The sequence below is a fragment of the Pristis pectinata genome, chromosome 23 (genome assembly GCF_009764475.1).
Source record: "Pristis pectinata isolate sPriPec2 chromosome 23, sPriPec2.1.pri, whole genome shotgun sequence".
NCBI classification, from domain to species: domain Eukaryota; kingdom Metazoa; phylum Chordata; class Chondrichthyes; order Rhinopristiformes; family Pristidae; genus Pristis; species Pristis pectinata.
The window spans coordinates 27,085,474-27,091,542 of record NC_067427.1 but is presented as its reverse complement, the minus strand read 5'-3'; positions in this window follow the sequence as shown (position 1 = coordinate 27,091,542).

Here is a 6,069-nt window from a genome sequence, read left to right as displayed (position 1 = left end):
CTGTTCCCTGTGGGGTCTACATTTGCCTGGATATGAAGAGGTAGATGACCTGTCCCTCTACAGATAAGGTGGGCCCAGAGACTGGTCTAAAGCTATACCCTGACTGTGTTTGACATCTGGTTGCTGTCAAAAGCTTATTTCCATGAGTCAGAAACATCTAAATTCTTAACTTAAATTACTTAGTATTTAAAAAAATTTAAAGCCTCAATTGAAATAAAACTAATGGGTGTCAGTGGTTAACCTAGTAGAGCTGCTGCCTCACAGCACCAGAGACCTGGGTTTGATCCTGCCCTCCAGTGCTGTGTGGAATTTGCACATTTCCTTGTGCAGATGCTCCGGTTTCCTCCCACATCCAAAAAATGTGAGAGTTGGTTGGTTAATTAGCTACTAAATTTTCTTTGGTATTCAGTGAGGGGTAGTGTGTGTGGGGTGGGGGAGTTGATGAAAATATGAGTAGAATTAGATGGGGTTAATGTAAATGGGTAGTTGATAGTTGAAACAGACTCTAAGCCAGAGCCTGTTTCTGCTGTATCTCCCTATGACCTGCTCCTTCAGACTCGGCAATGCCCCTCGAATTCAAATGATGAGGAACAACTGGTGTATAAATTGTGACCAGCTGTAAAATTGGGGGGGGGGGGGGGGTGCTCTTCTGCATGAGTCTTCTTCTGCTTGGGCCAGGTCAATGGTGGAGTAGGAGGCGATGATTGACTGCCTGATCACTTTGGATTCTGCACTTGGCTGAGTTGTGAGCAACTGTTGGAAGTGGTGGCTGTTGACTCCATCTGAGCCAGTCTGATTTCTTTCCCAAGAGCACCTGTTCAACTCTTGATGGGTTTACTTTCATTTTTTAAATTGCTGTACTCTGGAATACAAACCTGCATCCTACAGCAAGGGAACCAAGCTTCACTTTGACATTTTATTTTCCACTTGAGCAAACATGTGAAATGAACTACTCTGTACCTAATGATTGGAGGTTTTGGTATCTAGAGGGTGCTCATTCTCTCTTGACTCTAGCTGAGGCTGGTACAGATGTTATGAATTACTATTGATCACAGGTAGCTGTGAATCTAAGTTGTTATGTTGGCTATCTCTCCTGGTTAAGCAACCTGAGTTTTTAATCTCAAGATTAGTCCTGGTACTGTGAGCTAACAAGGGATACAGTGAATGTGTGGCCTGAGAAATGGTGCAAGAGGGAGGGCTTTTGATTCCAGGAACTTTCTGGAGCAGGTGGAACATGAACAAGTTGGGCAGGTTGCATCTCAACAGGTCTGGGAGCAATATCCTGTCAGGGGAGTTTAATTGTATATCTGGAGAGGGTTCAAACTAGCTTGAGCTCATTTAAAAGGAGATGCACTGAGTGTGGTGATTCCTGGCAAGCAATCTTTGGAGCAGCAGCAGACTTGTTCTTTGCAATACTAGAATTCTGACATGGGTGCATAGGGTAGATATTGAGAGGCTGAAGCATTTAGCACCATCTGGCTTTCTGTCGGGACAGGTGAGTTATCACTTCACTCAGTGTTTGTGAATCTTTGAATTTTTGCCCCTAAGGTGTTGTGGACATTAAGACATTGAAGACTGAAATCCACATACCCTTGACTTGGGTTAAGGAGTAGATCAGGGGGAAGTGGATGAGATTTGTTACTGGAGCACATTGTGTTCATGCATCTTTTGTAATTGCTCAGGTTGCACACTAGGTGGTGCCACTTTAACAGTCTTGAGCCCTGTAAGTCATCCAGCCTTTGCAGAAGGGAGGAACTGTGCTGCTGATTCAGGGGCAGGAACAAATAGGCTGGCACCAATTACCAACCAGTCCCTCCTGATCAAGGGACTGAGCCCAGATTCAAGCTAACTCTTTTACCTTGAAAGCAAAAAGCGGCAGCATTTCTTATTTTGTGGTCTGGGTGAGCAACGGGCTGTGAAATTCTAAATCAACTCTGGGGTGCCTCAAGATTATTCAAACATTTAGTTTGAACTCTACTCCAGCAAAAAGTTTACATCTTCCTGAGAGCAGTGAATCTGATCAATTATCCCATTGCCTACTTTATTCCAGACCTTCATTATTTCCTTCCCTTGAGAATCAGCTGTTCATTGAATTAACACTTGTTTGGTTCTCTTTGGGTTATGTCCATCCTCTTTGTGACCACGTTCTTTGGGCTGTTTTTAATGGAATAATTTGATCTGGGTAATCCTACCAGAACATTAACAATCGCAAGTTGTATCGGTTTGGCACCTTTCACATCAATCCAAGGTAGTTTGCAGAATAATCATTAAATTTGACACCGAGCACATAGGAGATGTTAGGGTGGATGGCTGAAGACTTCATCCATAGGTAGATTTGAGAAGGTAGAGATTTAATTCAAAACATTGCAGCCTCTGACAGTAATCCTGAAGCAACAAAATGGAGGTGGATTGGTGTGGTGTTGGAGTGGAGGTAGATTAGAAGGAAGTTCAAGGTCGTTAAGAAAATAGAGATTTTAAAAGTTTTAAGAACATTATAAAAGAGGAGATGGACATCTGTTTGAACCTTTTCTGCCATTCAATAAGTTGTGATTGATGTACTCAGCTGCATCTTTCAAGGCTGTTCTTGCATCCTTTGGTTGGGGAGCAAGAGAATCACTTGCTTAATGTGTTCTCAGGTGAAACAGATTTATCTGATCAACTTTCACCTTGAGTTATGTGAGACGGGCCTGTCCACCTTCTAGTGCAGTCTGCACAATCTCTCTATTGCATGGCATTTTTATGTATATTTAGAGACCAATGCACAGACTCAGTTATCACTTCTCAACCAAGACCAGGTGGTTGGCAATCAGTTGCCTTTGGCATCACCTTACCTGTGTGATCATCTGGTGCCTTACAAACTGCTGCCTCTAATCAGGGCCTAGAGGTCACACGCCTCAAGCATCTTTTGTTCAGTTAAGCCTTTGTCATGGTGATAGTACTAGCAACAGGACCATTAGCTCCTATTGCTGCATGACTTGCATGCAGCCTTCCAGTGTCTCTTGTAGTCCATTACCAAATCAGTGGCGGTTTGTGCAAACTAAAAATACACTTCATACTTGCACCATGCTTTCCTCGTATGCAAGTTGACCCTCTGGTCTAGGTTCTTGTCTGCTGCGTCCCACTTCACTTTGAAGCACCTTGCATTCAGCATTAGTTTCCTCTTTGTCTTGAGGAGACTCACAAATAGCTTTCACCCATTGGAGAATTGAATTGCAAAGACTAACAATACATTCGTTGGAAATTTCTCTTCATCCAAGTCCAAAATGGCTGGCTCATTATGATGCACTTTTTGACATCTAGTTGTGGACTCTACAGTCAGGGAAAATGTCCACTGAATAGCTATTCTGCAAACCCCATTAGGAATGCAATCACTTCCCATTCTTGTAAACTGTAGGGAATGTAATATTTTTTCTATGTACCTTGATGCATGTAATCAATAATAGTTTATCACAAAGGCCAAGCACTTACACCTTACCTAGAGCCATGTTCTTCATTATCTTAGACTGGCTGTAACAGCTACTGCTGCAGATATACCACATATACCATCCATTGATGTATGGAAATACTTTAAACATATGTCTGGCCTACAAGTTCTTACCCCCTCAAACCAGAAATCACTTATGAGGATCTTTTTAAAATTTATTTAATTAGATCCATTCCTGGATAAAGAGATTAAGATGTATGCAGTATTCACTGTATGGTCTTACTGAGCTCCTATCTTTGCAGGTAGATTGCAAGTCTAACTTAGCATTTCAGCTACCCCTTCTGAATTGGAAAATAGTTGAACATCTACTGCAGAAACCTGAAACACAAGAATTCAGATTGTTAAGGTATGGAAAAAGTTTTATCAACTCCTTGAGTGCACATTGACCATCAAGCACTCATTTGCACTAATTCCATTTTTCAATCCTCTGCACATTTCCATTACCACCCCCCAGATTCCACCAGCTGCCTACACAATAGGGACAATTAATAGTGGGCAGCACTTCTGGAATGTTTTGGGGTGTAGTAGGAAAGCACAGCACCTGGAGAAAACCCACACAGTCACAGAGAATATGCAAACTCCACAAAGACAACACCACAGGTCAGGACTGAATGTGAGCTGCTGGGGCTGAGAGGCAGCAGCTTTATCAACTGCAGCACTGCTGAAGTTTCATAGCATGTCCTCTTTAGTACAAGGACGTTTACACTGAAGCCCTACCTGCTCTGTCAGTGGATGCGAAAGTTCCCTTCTCCATATTTTGGAGGAGAATCTATCTGCTTAACCAATCTTCAATCCATAATAATTTATTACCTATGATCCCATGGGACATGGCACGTAAGCAGGTGCCATGAGCAGCTATATGAGAGTGGGAGGAGATGGTAGTGTATGGGTAATATCCTAACCAAGTCTAGATGGATAAGAATGGAACCAGTTGAATGTGACCTCGCACAGCTAGACAAAGGTGGACAGGTGTGTTTTCAACCAGGGCAAGAAGGATGAGAAGGTCCACTTTTGTCACCGTCATCAGTGACGACCCAGGTTCAATTCGGGCTGCTGTCTGTAGGGAGTTTGTATGTTCTGCGTGGGTTTCCTCCGGGTGCTCCGGTTTCCTCCCACATTCCAATGACATACGGGTTAGGAAGTTGTGGGCGTGCTATGTTGGTGCCAGAAGCATGGCGACACTTGTGGACTGCCCCCAGAACACGTTACGCAAAGATGCATTTCACTGTTTCAATGTACGTGTGACTAGTAAATCTTACCTTGACGAGAGTCATTTCATTGTGGTAGATGAGGTAGAGTCCTGCCTGTTAAGATTTTGGTATGGAGTTTAAGTATAAAGTTGGAAGGACATCCAGCACATTCGGGGACCTCAAAGGATAAGGGATGAGCAGTGACAGAAGGGACCAAGGCTTGCTTTGTTGGGGATGGGGATAATGACGGCAGATTTGAAGAGTGGGGCAATACCCAAGGGGGGGAGAGCCATTAATAATGTATCGGTTAATGTGTGGGGTGTGTGGAGAAGTTGGGTCATTGTCAGTTTGGTGTCTGAGGAGCATGAATGAACTGAAAGAGGGAGAACCATGAGGGAAGACGGGAAAGAAACCTGTGAGTTAGGGTCAGGAAAAGGAGGAAGCTTGGCCTGATGGAAAAGTGTCTGAGACATTTGAAAGGCTCATAATTTTAGTGTCAAGAAAAGTCACAAACTCTCCAGCATCCTCTGTTATTGGAACTAAAAGAGGGACAGAAGGGCAGTGTTTGAGAAGTCATTCTGCAGTACAGAAAGAAGATGGAGCTGTCTCCACATTCCACAACAATCCTGGAAAAATCAGGGGTATCGGCAGATGAGATCAGGCCTGATCGTCCTTTTGGTCCAGCCAGTTCTGGCCGTGCGTGGACAGACTGATTGTCCACCCGGGTGGTTCGTGTCTGCATCCTGGGTGAGTGGGGATGAGGGCCACACCAGCAAAAAAAAAATGGCCAAGGTGGGAGAGAAGAATGATGCTCAAGAGGTGAGTAGATGGGTCATCACTGACATGTCACAGTGGGGTGTCCGGGCATGGTCTGGATGTCTTGGAAGTAGAATTCAAGGGGAATTGAGATGGGATCACTTTGCACAGGTGGGACTGGGATGAGTAGGGAGATGCGGGTGGAGGGTGATACAAGGTCTGGATGTCTTGGAAGTAGAATTCAAGGGGAATTGAGATGGGATCACTTTGCACAGGTGGGACTGGGATGAGTATGGAGATGCGGGTGGAGGGTGATACAAGGAAGTGATCGGTATTGGTTTATTATTGTCACTTGTACTGAGGTACAGTGAAAAGCTTGTCTTACAAACCGATCGTACAGGTCAATTCATTACACAGTGCAGTTATGTTGAGTAATCCAGACAAAATGACTTGTACGTTCCCTAGCATCACTCTCCCAGAACATCGAAGAAGCAGAACTGTCACTGTGCCAGTGCTAATACAGCACTATGGGATCAGTAGTCTATTCCAGTGTGTGATTCTAACTGCAGCACCAACCTGGTGTTAACTCTCCACTATACCTTGATAACAAGTGTGTGTGAGAGCAGCCAATTGTCTCTA